Consider the following 16456-nt stretch of genomic DNA (forward strand, 5'->3'; position numbering starts at 1 on the left):
TCGTTCGTTGACACGTGGAATGAAAGAGAGCAAAAAGCGCGGGAATGTTTCATTTCATTCCTCATCTCACTACCACCCTCACATATCTCTCTCTCTCTCTCTCTCTCTCTCTCTCTCTCTCTCTCTCTCTCTCTCCCCAAACATTTCATTCTTTTTTCTTAATCTCTCTAGAAAATTGATCGTCCGTCGTAAAGATTCGTAAAAGAGAGAAAAAGTGGTAATTTAATGAGAAGAGGAAAGCATCTATGAAGATCGGGACTGTATCTCGTTTCACAGTATGGAATGGCAGATCCTTCTGGCTATGCTAATACTAATCCCGACCGTGACGTTGAACAAGTCAGTCTCTTTGTCACTCTCTCTAATCATTATTCGGATAATATTGACTGCGAGGCTTTTGTTTGCATGTGATATCTTGTTTTATGTTCATACAACTCGGAAGAACTTTTTGTTTTTCTGTCAACAATTGTTTTGATTCAATTCAAATAAATAGTTCTAATATTAGGATGTTGCACTTTGATTTCGCGGAAATTCAGTTAACCGATCTGGTTATTATTCTGTTATTTCGGTTTCTGAAGAAAATTATGGATCTGCAAAATTACCGTCATGTTATTCTTCATTTCTATTTTTTTTTTCTTTTTGTATAGGTAATTGTTGCTTTGAAGAAAGGTACTCAATTGATCAAGTATAACAGGAAAGGGAAGCCCAAGTTTTGCCGGTTTAGAATTTCTGCGGTAATCAACTGGGTTGAAATAATATATATATATATATATATATATATATATATATATATATATATATATATATATATATATTTCCCTCTAGCTTCAGATTTTTTTTGTTTGTTTTATTATAATTTGATTTATACCAGGTTCTTGAGCATGATTTCAGTTTAGTTTTTTTGCTAACAGGATGAAACATCAATTCTTTGGTTCTCTCGCGGGGAAGAAAGGCATCTGAAATTATCTACGGTTTCACGAATTGTTCTTGGACAAAGAACCGTTGAGTCAAATTCATACCCATGTTTATCATATTCATAGGAAAAATAAAGAGAGCAAATTATAGTCTGTCTAAAAATCAATGTAAAATATATGATAATTCCTTGGTTTTATATTTTTTTATTCAGGCTGTATTTAGAAGATTTTTGCGTCCGGAAAAGGACTACTTATCGTTTTCTCTTCTTTACAACAACGGCGAACGGTCCCTTGATTTGGTAACCGAAATTTTGCTTTGGTTTTATCATTTTCCTTTACCACTTTTCACTTCACCTTCACGAAAATCTCGAAACATTGATGTTTATTTCTATTTTTTGGTGTTCTATAGATATGCAAGGACAAAGCTGAGGCAGACTTGTGGTTTTCAGGGCTTAAGGAGCTAATCCCTTCAGGACAACAGTGCAGTCGGCGTAGTAAGAGCGATTTTTCAGAAGTGAGCCTCTAATGCAGTTCGATATATTTATTTTTTAACTCTGGCGATTGAAATGGTAACTTTTCGATATATTCGGACGCACGTCACTTTTAGCACCCAGACGGTAGCGACGCTGTTCCGATCGGCAGTCCCCTGAGATCGTCCTTTGAATTTTCTAGTGTTGCCAATGGAAGATTATCCTTTGACTTGTATCCGCGTGAATCTCCATTGAATTTTGTGAGCTCAGATGCGGCTTCAGACCGCCCAAGCATGCAACTAAGAACAAGCACCGGCGATGGTTATCAGATTAGCGTTTCAAGCACTCCCAGCTGCTCGAGCGGAGGGTCCGGACCGGATGACATCGAATCCCTCGGTGATGTTTATCTCTGGGGAGAGGTTTGGCTCGACGGAAATTTCCCCGACGCCTCAGCTTGCTCCATTCCCATAAAAGCTGACGTACTAACCCCGAGAGCCTTAGAATCGAACGTAGTCCTCGATGTTCATCAGATTGCCTGCGGTGTAAGGTAAATATATATCGGCCAAAGTTTGACTTAAAATAATGTGAATTTTCATATGATTAGATGTTTAGCTTTTTGGTGACCTTAATGAGCTTGGTCAGGCCCATAAGGCCCTGTGTGTGACAAATTATGAATGTGGCAATGGCTTTTAATAACTTATTTTTAAATGGGTCAATCAGAAAAATAACCATCTTAAACGTTTAACATTGCTAAATAACTGACGTTTTATTAATTTTAGGTAAATAACTATCTTTTATGTATTTACAGATGTAAATCTTAGATAAATAGTCACTTCTATATATTAGGTCAAATTATTACTTAAGGTTATTTACCTAATATTTAACAAACGTTGACCATTTTTCTAATTTTCTGTTTTTGTTTCTAAATTTAGAGAGATCATCTCATCCACCTGGTCGAGTTTCTTCTTCTCAATTTAGGTGTTCCATATATATTTTTGTATGTTCTTGTTTTGGGCATTTTATTTGCTTGACCGACATTGTTTTCTAACAATTATTATTATTATTATTATTATTTTGTATTTCTAAGGCATGTTGCGCTTGTGACGAGGCAAGGCGAGGTATTCATGTGGGGGGAGGAATCCGGGGGAAGGCTGGGGCACGGAGTGGACAGGGACTTCAGCCGGCCCCACTGTTGGAATCGATCTAGGGTTTAAGAAAAAGTTTAACGCTTCGTTAAGCGGCGGAATTTTAAAAATTTTCTTTTTAAGTAAAACTAGTTTTTACTAACCTAGACAAGAGCATATGCATGTAAATAAAAACTAATATGAGCTATGGAAGTTACTAACCTTTCTTGAAGCTTGAACCTTGTAGAAGCTTTTGGAAAGTTGCAACGCTCGTCTCCCCTCGCAGCACGTCTCTCTTTCTTTCCTCGGCACCTCGAGCAACCACGAAAGTTTCTATCACTAAATCACTCGAAAAGAAGGAATCAGTGAGTGGGCACTTTTAAACACTACGACTTAAGAACGAGTCTCAAAGTCGCAGAGCTAAAGACTAGGTCGAGTGAGGACCTAGGTGCCAAGACAAGAGAAAACCGAAAATAAACTAGAGAGAGAGAGAAGAGGACTTCGGCCAAGTTCTAGAGAGAGAGTCTCTCAAATCTCTTAAACTTGGATGAATGAATTGTGAGGAAATGAGGCTCCTATTTATAGGAGAGGTCTCACCTTCAATAAGGTAGTTTCCTCTTCTATAGAATATCACATATTCATGAGCAAAATAACCCTTATTTCCCATTCCTCTTAGGCGCCCAAGGCAGCCTTCTAGAAGGCTAGGATTTGTTTCCTTTTTTGTTCCTTGGCTTGCCTATTACTCTCTTGGCCGAAATTCCCCATGCATGTGTGGGAAATTTGTTTCCTCTTTTTCTTTTGGCAAGTATCTAAATACATTTATGCACAAAATAAACTCTCTTTCCTTAGGTATGTTGGGCGCCCAACATGTCTCTAGAAGGAGCTTCTAGAAGCTTCTTCATTTATTCATGAGAACATGAAAAAGGCCCATTAAGAATTTTCAATAAAATTCTTATGAAATGAAATTAATTCACAAGGCCCAATGATCAAGTCATGGCCGAGTGAAACATGTCACAAAATGACCTTGTCAAAAAAATTTATTGACATTCATTTCATCCTTTGTCTCAAAAGACAAAAATACCCTTTTAACTATTTTCGTTCTTGTTTTGGCTTAGTTTCCAGTTTAACTATTCCTATCGATGTGATTCGTGACAGTGACCTCATGGACCCAAATGAACAAAGCTTTAGCTAAACACTTGGACTCAAAAGTTCACAAACCTTTTCCAAGTTTAGCTTAATGCCAACTGACTCCACTAAAGAGCTGACACTGAAAATCTCTCGGTTCAAATGAATTTATTTTCTACTCAAGAATTCGACCTAATTATGATGAGCGGATCCACTGAATATTATCTATGTTTACCCTTCATGAATGTCATCAGCTAGTCGGGATTTACTAAATTACCATTTTACCCTTCTAGCTGTTATTTCCTCAACTCCTTTGTCGCTTGTGAATAAGTTAGAAACAATGTATTGACGAGGAGCTAACAAGTCACATTGTTTCATCCAAAAGAGTCAGGACTCAATTTGGACACTGACCAGTTCATTTATTCACACTCCAAGGAACAAAGCATGAGGTGACATACATTGCATTTCAGCAATCTTGTACATGAATTCCATATCTATGAGAACTTCACAAAGTTACTCATGACAGACTCACAACTTAGTACTTCACCAATAGGCCTTGTTCGGAATCACATAGTGAGTCCGAACTTTGACTTTCTCAAATGAGAATACTAAGGTGTGAAATGGCATGTCTCATTTCAGGATTAAGGTAAGCATGATGCAATTCATACATAGTGACTTCGAGACATAAGAGGTTAAATGGTTTGTTCTTATATTGTCTCTAGAAGTGCACTGGTCAATTCAGTACCTTCGGAAGATACCTAGAAGAACTATAGAGTCTCCAACTCTCAATGCCTCATAACCAGACATCATAGATTCTTCTAACAATCATACTGAGGTCAATAGTCCTTTGACCCTAAGATTGCGAATATATCGTTTTAAGCAAACTACGAAGAGTTTGTTCATGCAAATCTACATTTGTCTCTTCGTAAGTTGTTAAGTTTGTTTATGGACTAAAAGACTATGGTTTTATCATAAAGCTTCAGACAAGGAAGATTGAATGAACGTTTCAACTTTATTAATGAATGAATAGGCAATTACAAGCAAGAGTCTTCATGAGACTTTATTACATCAAATGTTCAAAATAAAGATTACAACTCTTCTTGTGGGCACCATTGACAACAAACTCCCACTTGACTCAAAGAAGATGTGTGTAGTCTTTCATGCCTAATCCCTCACGATGTTGGTCGAAGACCTTGTTCGCTAGGGCCTTGGTGAATGGATCTTCCAGAGATCTACTTCACCTCCACGTCTCCGCGTTGCGCGATCTCTCGAATCAAATGGTATTTCCTCTCAATATGTTTAGAGCGCTTATGGCTTCTAGGTTCCTTTGAGTTAGCGACAGCCCCACTATTATCACAATAAAGGGTCATGGGCTCGTCGACGTTTGGAACAATTTCCAAATACTTAAGGAATTTTCTAAGCCATACAGCCTCTTTGGATGCTTCACAAGCAGCCACATATTCTGCTTCCATTGTGGAGTCAGCAATGCAAGATTGCTTAATACTTCTCCACACAACAGCTCCACCATTAAGGATGAACACAGATCCTGATGTGGATTTCCTGGAATCCTTATCCGCTTGAAAATCGGAGTCGGTATATCCCGTCATAGTCAGGTCAGTACCTGAGTATGTAAGCATCAAGTTCCTAGTTCTTCGAAGATACTTAAGAACATGCTTAACAGCAATCCAGTGCTCGGGTCCAGGGTTGGATTGGAAACGGCTAACTACGCCAACGGCGAAACAGATGTCAGGTCTAGTGCAAAGCATAGCATACATAAGGCTTCCTACGGCAGAGGCGTAAGGAATTTTCCTCATGTCTTCAATCTCTTGTGCAGTCTTGGGAGACTGGTCCTTAGAGAGTGAAACTCCATGCCTAAAGGGTGTTTGACCCCTCTTGCAGTCTTGCATCGAGAAGCGATCCATCACCTTATCAATATAAGATGCTTGAGAGAGCGACAGGGTCCGGTTTTTCCTATCTCGAAAGATTTGGATCCCCAGAATGTACGCGGCTTCTCCTAGATCCTTCATATCGAATTGCTTTGCTAGCCAGACCTTAACCTCAGATAACTTACCCACGTCATTACCAATGAGTAGTATATCATCGACATATAGTACCAGAAACACAACTTTGCCTTCGTGTATTAACTTGTAAACACAAGGCTCATCTATTGACTGTTCAAAGCCGAAGCTCTTTACAGTTTCATCGAATCTAATATTCCATGACCTAGATGCTTGCTTTAGTCCATAAATGGATTTAAGCAACTCACAAACCTTGGTCTCTTGACCTTTATCCACGAAACCGTCTGGTTGAGCCATGTAAATGCGCTCGTCAAGATTGCCATTCAGAAAGGCTGTCTTGACATCCATTTGCCAGATCTCATAGTCGAGAGCTGCAGCTATGGATAGGAGTATGCGGATGGATTTAAGCATCGCGACTGGCGAGAAGGTTTCTTCATAGTCAATCCCTTCTTGTTGGGTATAACCCTTTGCCACAAGTCGTGCTTTGAACGTCTCGACGTTCCCATCAGGACCCCTTTTCTTCTTGTATATCCACTTACACCCTACGGGTTTAATCCCTTCAGGAAGGTCTACAAGTTTGCAGACTTTGTTGACATACATTGAGTGCATTTCAACTTTCATGGCGTCAAGCCAAAGGTTTGATTCAGAACATGCCATCGCTTGGCTATAGGAAACAGGGTCATCCATGTCGGAGACGGCTACAAGAGAGTCTCCATAAGACATGTACCTGTCAGGCTTTTGAGTAGCCCTCCCACTACGTCGAAGTACTACTTGACGAGATTCTGATGAGTTAGGTTGTGTTTCAGTTGGGGCAAGAACAGTTCTTACAGATGAGGTAGAAGCTTCCTCACCCAACTTTTCTTCAAGCACAATTTTGCTTCTAGGTTTCGCATCTTTCATAAAGTCCTCCTCGAGGAAACGAGCATTCGTGCTAACGAACGTCTTATCGTCCTCGGGACTATAGAAAGTGAAACCTTTGGTTTCCTTCGGATATCCCACAAACAGGCACAATTCTGACCTACTAGCCAACTTGCTAGTCTTTTGCCTCAGCACGTGTGCAGGGCAACCCCAAATTCGGATGCGGCCCAAACTAACTTTACGGCCAGTCCATCTTTCATACGGAGTACCAGGAACCGTTTTGGACGGAACTTGGTTCAGAATGTAGGCGGCTGTTTCGAGGGCATATCCCCAAAAGGAAAGCGGGAGTGATGAGTAACTTATCATCGATCTAACCATCTCCATAAGAGTTCGGTTTCTTCTCTCTGACACTCCGTTTTGTTGAGGTGTGCCAGGTGCGGTAAGCTGAGAAGCAATACCTTCTTCTTTAAGAAAGTCATCGAAGTCTCCAGACATATACTCACCACCTCGATCAGATCGAAGGGTTTTGATCACTTTGCCAGTTTGCTTTTCCACTAAAGCCCTAAAGACCTTAAATACGTTAAAGGTCTCGGATTTGTGTTTAAGCAAATAGACAAACCCATATCTTGAGTAATCATCAGTGAAGGTAACGAAGTATTCGTATCCTCCACGTGCCTGTTGGTTGAGCGGACCACATACATCAGAATGTATTAGTTCCAGCAACTCAGTGGCTCTTCGACCCTTATCGGAGAAAGGTCGCTTAGTCATTTTTCCTTCTATACAGGATTCACAAGTAGGTAGTGAGCCTATTGCAGAGGCTTGGAGTGGACCATCCCTCACAAGTCTCTTAATCCTATCTAGACTGATATGACCAAGTCTTAAGTGCCAGAGGTATGTTGATTTTGTTAGATCGGAGGATTCAGAAAGTTTGATCCTCTTTGGCTCCCTAATTAGATCGTCATCTATTTCGGTGTCTAAAAGAGAAGGTTTAGTGGGATAGATGTAGAAAAGAGCATTCTTCATACATGCATCAGTGACAAAAGAATTATCAGGAAACGAAATACGAATTCCATTCTTAATGAACTTTAAACAATAATCTTGCTCTAGAAGACGAGCAACAGATATTAAGTTCTTCCCAAAGGTAGGAACAAAATAAACATTATTCAAGTTTAAAGTGCGGTCTTCAAAAGACAGCGTCACGGATCCCACAGCCTTCGCAGACACCAGGCTCCCATCACCCCATTTGAAACAGAACTCGCCTTCCTCTAAGCTTTTGGTTTTCTTGAAACCATTCAAGGAACAACAAATATGGTTAGTAGCAGCGGAGTCAAGAATCCACGTTGATACATTATCAGCTACTAAGCATGCTTCGGTAACTAGTACAATACTATGTTCCTTTGCTTTGAGATTGGCAGGACAGTTCCTTTTATCGGCCTTGTAAGGTATCTTCACAGTTCCAGAGGCGGAGGCCTTTTGCTCAGTAGCATGTGCCTCTCCTTGATTCCTCTTTTTCTTAGTGAGACCTACAGCAGTGTGAAGTTCCTCCATAAGCTTGGTAACAGTGTACTCTAGCTTGTTTATGGAGTAGTTCATCTTGGAGGTATCAAGAGATGCGGGGAGAGTTTCTAAGATCATATCTATGATATTCTTCCCATCAGTCTCAGATCCTAGGATTTCCATTTTATTCAGAAAACTAATGATCAGTATCATGAAGTCTCCAACAGGAGTCCTAGCCTGCATATGACAGTTCATAAACTGTCGGACTGCTTGTAGCCTTGTTTGACGCCTTTGCCCTCCAAACATCTCAAGGAGATTGTAGAGCATGTCAGCGGCAGTCTCGAAGTCACGATGTTGCTCTTTCAGCATATTGTTCATAGATGCCAAGATATAGCACCTCACAATCTCATCGGATCGAAGCCAGGCCGCTAAGGCGTCATTGTCCTCTTGAGTTGAATCATCATTCGTCAGAGGAGGACACGGGGTGGTGAGTACCCATTTGTGCTTGTTAACGGTAGGTATTATGTCGAGGTTACGTTTCGAATCTACGTAGTTTTCGTTTTCGAGTTTGTTCGAGGAAAGAAAGATTGAGAGGGGGTTGAGAGACATATTGCCTATATAAGTTGAAACAAGTTTATGATTAGTCTTTGGTTTAAGATTTAAGTTTCATTAAGACTTTTGTAAAACCCAAAGGTGTTATAAACCAAACGATAATTTACTCCCTCAAGAGAAGGCCGCAAAAAATCTCCATTTATAAGTAAATGACACATCATTAATGCTAAGCCAAGATGTCAATACATCTATTTTGACTAGCCACCTTGTAAATTGGTTTGATCACTCACATCCTTTCGCAGAGCCTTAAGGAAGGATACTAGGGATTGAGCCTAAGTGTGCAACCAACCACTTAGTCCAAAAGATCAGCTTTGAAAAACAATCACCCAAGGGGAGGCCTTGCCATCATTGCATCACTCTCGGACGTAGCTCATTGAGCAATGATCGAAGCAATAACGCCTTGGAGTACTCACATTTAAGTGAGGGTCGCAAGAGCGGCTCTTAGTCCCACGTTATTGCATCTTTCACTAGTGTTGGGGATCGCGGGTTACAAACAACGAGTATAACCCTCCCACTTAGTTTTTGGAGTTGGTTCATCGACTCTTATAAGTTCGGAAACAAATTTCCTAGTTAGAGAGCGACAGAGCGGACAACTAGAAGAGAATCCTAGATCGACATGTTCAGAGTAGTATTAGTGCATAAAGGCACAAGGTACATACTCGATCTTTTCCTATTTTCTATTTCGGGAAAGTGCGTGAGGGAAGTGTGAACTTCAACTCACTCGAACACTTGAAAGTTTGAGATTACACATCTTTTTATTTTTCGGCTTGTCTACAAGGAGACCTCCCACTCAAAATTTCAAGAGCATATAGATTTTGAACATATGTGATATAGATATAGTTTTGAAAACATTTTGAAAACTTATTTGATTTGGATGACAAAATATTTTCAAGTTTGAAAGTGAAAACGGTTTTTCAAAATTCAAACTAGTTTTGTAAAAATTCAATTTCAATTAATCTTTCAAAAATCAAAACTTTTAATCTTTACACATCATGTTTATAATCATATGAAAAACATTTTTGCTCAAGAAAGTTTTCTCATTAGAGTTTTATAACTCATGGTAGTGGGGTTTGAAAATCCGGATTTCTAAAAAACTGGAGTTTCAGACAGCCGCGCACCTCGGAGTAAAATCGCCATAACTGGCGGCTCCGATGTCCTTTTGAGCCGAAACCGGTGGTATTGGACAGAGGACAGACAGAGCTTTAATTTGATTCAAGAATCATTAAATTTCGATTTCTGAGCAGAGAGTTATGCCACTTTTAATGCGGTTTTACTCCAGCTCGAAGAAAAAGAAATAAATTAAAGCTTGGTCCTACTTAGGTGCGAAAAAGAATCAAGTGTAACGGAACGTTTTAAGATGTTGTTTAAAGCTTTTATTTGTGTTTTATTAGCAAGGTAATAACAAGGCATAAAAGAAATAACAACAAGCATAAAACGATTCAAGTAAAAATAAGAAACTAGCAAGATAACAAAACTAGTCACAAAATTTTACTCGAAAATTCTCAAACCTTTAAAACACGTTTTTCAATATAAAAAATTAAAAACTTTTAGAACTGATTCTAATGTGTTTTAACATCATCCCAAACTCGTAGAAAATCAACATGGTTTTTAATTTAAAGGCATGAGCAATAAATTAAAAAAAATCTAAGATTACAATTCTAACTTGTCACAAAATTAGTAAACTTTCGAAAACGATTTTCAAGCTCATAATTTAAAAACATGCACATGCATTCCTTTGACCATAGCTCTGATACCATTTGTTGGAATCGATCTAGGGTTTAAGAAAAAGTTTAACGCTTCGTTAAGCGGCAGAATTTTAAAAATTTTCTTTTTAAGTAAAACTAGTTTTTACTAACCTAGACAAGAGCATATGCATGTAAATAAAAACTAATATGAGCTATGGAAGTTACTAACCTTTCTTGAAGCTTGAACCTTGTAGAAGCTTTTGGAAAGTTGCAACGCTCGTCTCCCCTCGCAGCACGTCTCTCTTTCTTTCCTCGGCACCTCGATCAACCACGAAAGTTTCTATCACTAAATCACTCGAAAAGAAGGAATCAGTGAGTGGGCACTTTTAAACACTACGACTTAAGAACGAGTCTCAAAGTCGCAGAGCTAAAGACTAGGTCGAGTGAGGACCTAGGTGCCAAGACAAGAGAAAACCGAAAATAAACTAGAGAGAGAGAGAAGAGGACTTCGGCCAAGTTCTAGAGAGAGAGTCTCTCAAATCTCTTAAACTTGGATGAATGAATTGTGAGGAAATGAGGCTCCTATTTATAGGAGAGGTCTCACCTTCAATAAGGTAGTTTCCTCTTCTATAGAATATCACATATTCATGAGCAAAATAACCCTTATTTCCCATTCCTCTTAGGCGCCCAAGGCAGCCTTCTAGAAGGCTAGGATTTGTTTCCTTTTTTGTTCCTTGGCTTGCCTATTACTCTCTTGGCCGAAATTCCCCATGCATGTGTGGGAAATTTGTTTCCTCTTTTTCTTTTGGCAAGTATCTAAATACATTTATGCACAAAATAAACTCTCTTTCCTTAGGTATGTTGGGCGCCCAACATGTCTCTAGAAGGAGCTTCTAGAAGCTTCTTCATTTATTCATGAGAACATGAAAAAGGCCCATTAAGAATTTTCAATAAAATTCTTATGAAATGAAATTAATTCACAAGGCCCAATGATCAAGTCATGGCCGAGTGAAACATGTCACAAAATGACCTTGTCAAAAAAATTTATTGACATTCATTTCATCCTTTGTCTCAAAAGACAAAAATACCCTTTTAACTATTTTCGTTCTTGTTTTGGCTTAGCTTCCAGTTTAACTATTCCTATCGATGTGATTCGTGACAGTGACCTCATGGACCCAAATGAACAAAGCTTTAGCTAAACACTTGGACTCAAAAGTTCACAAACCTTTTCCAAGTTTAGCTTAATGCCAACTGACTCCACTAAAGAGCTGACACTGAAAATCTCTCGGTTCAAATGAATTTATTTTCTACTCAAGAATTCGACCTAATTATGATGAGCGGATCCACTGAATATTATCTATGTTTACCCTTCATGAATGTCATCAGCTAGTCGGGATTTACTAAATTACCATTTTACCCTTCTAGCTGTTATTTCCTCAACTCCTTTGTCGCTTGTGAATAAGTTAGAAACAATGTATTGACGAGGAGCTAACAAGTCACATTGTTTCATCCAAAAGAGTCAGGACTCAATTTGGACACTGGCCAGTTCATTTATTCACACTCCAAGGAACAAAGCATGAGGTGACATACATTGCATTTCAGCAATCTTGTACATGAATTCCATATCTATGAGAACTTCACAAAGTTACTCATGACAGACTCACAACTTAGTACTTCACCAATAGGCCTTGTTCGGAATCACATAGTGAGTCCGAACTTTGACTTTCTCAAATGAGAATACTAAGGTGTGAAATGGCATGTCTCATTTCAGGATTAAGGTAAGCATGATGCAATTCATACATAGTGACTTCGAGACATAAGAGGTTAAATGGTTTGTTCTTATATTGTCTCTAGAAGTGCACTGGTCAATTCAGTACCTTCGGAAGATACCTAGAAGAACTATAGAGTCTCCAACTCTCAATGCCTCATAACCAGACATCATAGATTCTTCTAACAATCATACTGAGGTCAATAGTCCTTTGACCCTAAGATTGCGAATATATCGTTTTAAGCAAACTACGAAGAGTTTGTTCATGCAAATCTACATTTGTCTCTTCGTAAGTTGTTAAGTTTGTTTATGGACTAAAAGACTATGGTTTTATCATAAAGCTTCAGACAAGGAAGATTGAATGAACGTTTCAACTTTATTAATGAATGAATAGGCAATTACAAGCAAGAGTCTTCATGAGACTTTATTACATCAAATGTTCAAAATAAAGATTACAACTCTTCTTGTGGGCACCATTGACAACACCCACCTGGTCGATTTTCTGGCGATCAACAACATAGACTCGGTGGCGTGCGGGGAGTACCACTCCTGCACGGTCACAACTACCGGGACTTGTTCACGTGGGGCGACGGGGCCCACAACGCGGGGCTCCTCGGCCACGGGACAGACATTAGCCACTGGATCCCGAAGCGGCTGAATGGCCCCTTTGACGGGCTCCAGGTGTTGTCCGTGGCGTGCGGTGCCTGGCACACCGCATTGTCGACGTCGAATGGGAAACTATTCACTTTTGGGGATGGCACGTTCGGGGCTCTGGGGCACGGGGACCGCCTGAGCATCTCAGCCCCCAAGGAGATCCAGCTGCTGAGCGGACTGAAGACGGTGAAAGTTGCATGCGGGGTTTGGCACACGGCCGCGATCGTGGAGATCGCGGCCCAGCCCGGGAGCAGCGTTTCCTCAAGGAAGCTCTTCACCTAGGGCGACGGCGACAGGTACCGCCTGGGCCACGGGAACAAGGACACCTACCTCGCCCCCATCTGCGTCGCCTCGCTCCTTGACTACAACTTCCAGCAGCTCGGCTGCGGAAACACGATGACGATCGCGCTCACGGCGTCCGGCCACGTCTTCACCATGGGTAGCACAGTCCACGGGCAGCTCGGGAATCCCAGCACCGACGGGAAGTCGCCGTGTCTGGTGCAGGACAGGCTGGTCGGGGAGTTCGTGGAGGAGATTTCTTGCGGCGCGAGCCACGTGGCGGTGCTGACCTCCCGGAGCGAGGTCTTCACGTGGGGCAAAGGCGGGAATGGGCGGCTCGGCCATGGCGACACAGACGACCGCAAGGCCCCGACCCTGGTGGAGGCCCTCAAGGACCGAAATGTGAAGAACATCTCTTGTGGGTCGAATTTCATGACGAGCATCTGCATTCACAAGTGGGTCTCTGGGGCCGACCAGTCAGTCTGCTCCGGGTGTCGGCAGGCGTTTGGGTTCACCCGGAAGAGGCACAACTGCTACAACTGCGGCCTGGTCCACTGCCATGCGTGCAGCTCGAAGAAGGCCTTCCGGGCCGCGCTGGCACCCACACCCGAGAAGCCCCACCGCGTCTGCGATGCCTGCTACGTGAAGCTCAAGGCCGCCGAGCCCGGAACCAGCGTGGCAGCCTACAACCGCAGGATCACGATTCCGCGCCGCTCTGTCGACTCTCGGGACTACTCGACCCGGGGCGAGGCGAGATCCTCCAAGATTCTGCTTTCCCCGATGGCTGATCAGGCCCGGTCTAGAGCGGCCCGGTCCGACTATGCCCCATCTGGTCGGGCCCAGCACATGAGGGGGCCACCCGGCACGCCGACATCGCCGCGGCAACACGTGAGCTCCAGGCACCCCACTCCTTTCACGCGGAGGCAGAGCCCGCCGAGGTCAGCCACTTCCATGTTCTCCAAGAGCGTCATGGACAACATCAAGAAGTCCAACGATCTATTGACGCAAGAGCTAGCAAAGTTGCACACACAGGTAGGAACTCACTTTCACTATCTCAATCTCTATGATTTCTGATCATTTTTTTTCTCAGGACAGGTTAAGAGCTTGAGGCAGAAATGCGACACTCAAGAAGCGGAGATGCAAAAGCTACGGAAAGAGGCGCGATCCGCCACGATATTCGCCGACGGGCAGTCCATAAAATACAGAATAGCTAATGAGCTTGTCAAGTCTTTCTCAGCACAGGTTTGAACTTTCAGAACTACAAAAACAAGTGGTCCATTTTGACAGCGCCGATGTCAGTTTCAACCTTTTGGCCAATAACTGTTCTATTTTTCTTTTGTCAATTAAGCTGAAGACCGTAGCAGAAAAGATGCCCCCAGAAGATTCAAATGCCGAAATCTTGAGATCATTGTACGACCGAGCCGAAGATTTTCTTGACACGACCGGCCACGACACATCCGAAAGCTCGTCCTTCGAAGCAGGCGTAGATCGCCACCACCGAAATATATCTTTGCACTCCAAGAAACCTCATATAATGCAGTCCCATGGGTCAGGAGATCATTCGAATTCGGGTCATTCCAGCGGCCATAGTCATCATCATCACAATCCGGACTCGCCGTCTGCGTCTAGTACCAGAGATGACGACGGCCATCTGAGCTTAGAGGACAGCTCAACAACCCCAAGGAATGAAAAGGGAAAAGAAGTTATCGAACAGTTCGAGCCCGGAGTGTACGTCACTCTCATTCTACTTCAGAACAGCACAAAGGTCTTCAGGCGTGTCAAATTCAGGTAATTTTATTAGAGAAAGAAGAAGGAATAAAAAGACTCGAATCACAAAAGTTTTTTACTCCTAAATCAGTTTTGACCATAACAGTTAAAGGATCCCACATCAGAAAAACGAAGAGACATGCATAGACTTAAAAGCCTATTAGTCAATCCATTGATTATGAGATGGAACTCTACACTTACACTTGGCAATTACGACATCTGAATTTTTTTTTTGGACAGTAAAAGAAGGTTTAGCGAGCAACAAGCCGAAGAGTGGTGGAACACAAACAAAGACAGGCTTCTAAAGTCGTATACTATGCCGCAAAAGCCAAGCGTTGGTCACACAGAAGGTCCCACTGCACCAGCGCCGACAGGAACAAACTCTCCGGCGGAGTTGTCCACCTAGGCCTAGTTAATGAACTTTGTTTTGGTAATTATAGGAGGATTCTCTATCTTCCTTAAGTGCGAGTTACTTATTACTGGACAAACAAAGTAGATAAATAAGATGTTTTGATTTAGAGATTTAAGTATTTACTCGATTCTAATTTTTTTACTTTTAGGTTATATAGTTGACATCGGCTCAGGCTTGCCCATTTCCAAAACTCGTGATATATATAAAAAAAAAAAAAAAAAGTTAATAATTTTTGTCCTGCACTTAGAAAAAATATGGCATAGTATTGTATAACTGGAAAAGGGAAGGGAATTGGTACTGATAATGAAAATGAGTACAAGAGCCACCTGACCTTTCGAAAGGGTTAGTCCTCTTCTGTGGTATATAATATTAAACCAACTAACTAAATGAGTGTACTCCCTTCTTAACCTATCCTCTTGTGACATTCAGCAACAGAACAAAGGACGTTCCACCCAGTGCACCCAATAAATAAGAATCACCCTATCCACCTAAGGACCTTATAATAAAACGAATTGGGGGCTTATTATAATTCTTTCGCGAGTTGGAGATTTTTTTTTTCAATTTCTAAGTTCGAATATACTTTGTATCGTGATATAAAATTCTAAATTAATGCTCTAACGTATGCTAAGTTGCTGCTAAGCTGGTGGTTCTCAACAAACAATTGGATGGGTGTTGCAGGAGCTGTGGCGGGGACAGAGACGATTTTCCATTTGTTCTCAAAAGTTCACATGGCCAAAAGCCTTTGATTCGTTGAAGTCTGGGAAGAAGGTTGGCCTGTGCTGATGATGAGGATAGCAATAATGATATCTTCTAGAATAGTGCAGAATTAGGAGTTTTCATAGCGGTCTTGGCTTATTTTGGACGCTAATTGGAACTGATGTAACGAGAGGACCTTCATTTGGGCAGTGATTGATTGCCGGCAGATGGTGGCGTTATGGGTGTAAATTGTTGAGCACTGTCTTATGCGGACAAAACGAAATTAGTATATCTCAACTCAAGTGACGAAGAACATTGACAGTTGGGCTAGACTTGCTAGCGGAAGACTCGAGCTCAATTTAGCAATCCAAGATGTCCTATAGTATGTGCTTAACATCTTGGAAAACATGTTTCCTTATTTGAGAGATCGCGCTAGCTTCGATTCTATAACTATTTTGTACAAGTGCAGTTTTTATGTGATACGCTTCCGGTTATATCTTCACCGAATCACATTCAGGTTGTCTCCAAGAAAATCCTAGTACACTAACAGAAAAACAATATTTTTAGATCCGACAAAAGT

General features: G+C 41.4%; 1 pseudogene across 1 annotated transcript; it reads left to right on the forward strand.

The window, feature by feature from the left end:
* Positions 1-180: 180 nt before the first annotated feature.
* LOC149389984 (PH, RCC1 and FYVE domains-containing protein 1-like) lies at positions 181-15367 on the forward strand (annotated as a pseudogene). The gene is made up of 11 exons (XR_016300687.1): positions 181-336; positions 645-731; positions 909-998; positions 1124-1210; positions 1321-1425; positions 1519-1928; positions 2469-2563; positions 12551-14033; positions 14097-14243; positions 14350-14789; positions 15009-15367. The product of XR_016300687.1 is annotated as a PH, RCC1 and FYVE domains-containing protein 1-like (transcript).
* The last annotated feature ends 1089 nt before the right edge of the window (positions 15368-16456 follow it).

Source organism: Urtica dioica, chromosome 8 (assembly GCF_054948205.1).
Source record: "Urtica dioica subsp. dioica isolate 48M chromosome 8, U.dioica_male_clone48M_v1_H2, whole genome shotgun sequence".
NCBI lineage: Eukaryota > Viridiplantae > Streptophyta > Magnoliopsida > Rosales > Urticaceae > Urtica > Urtica dioica.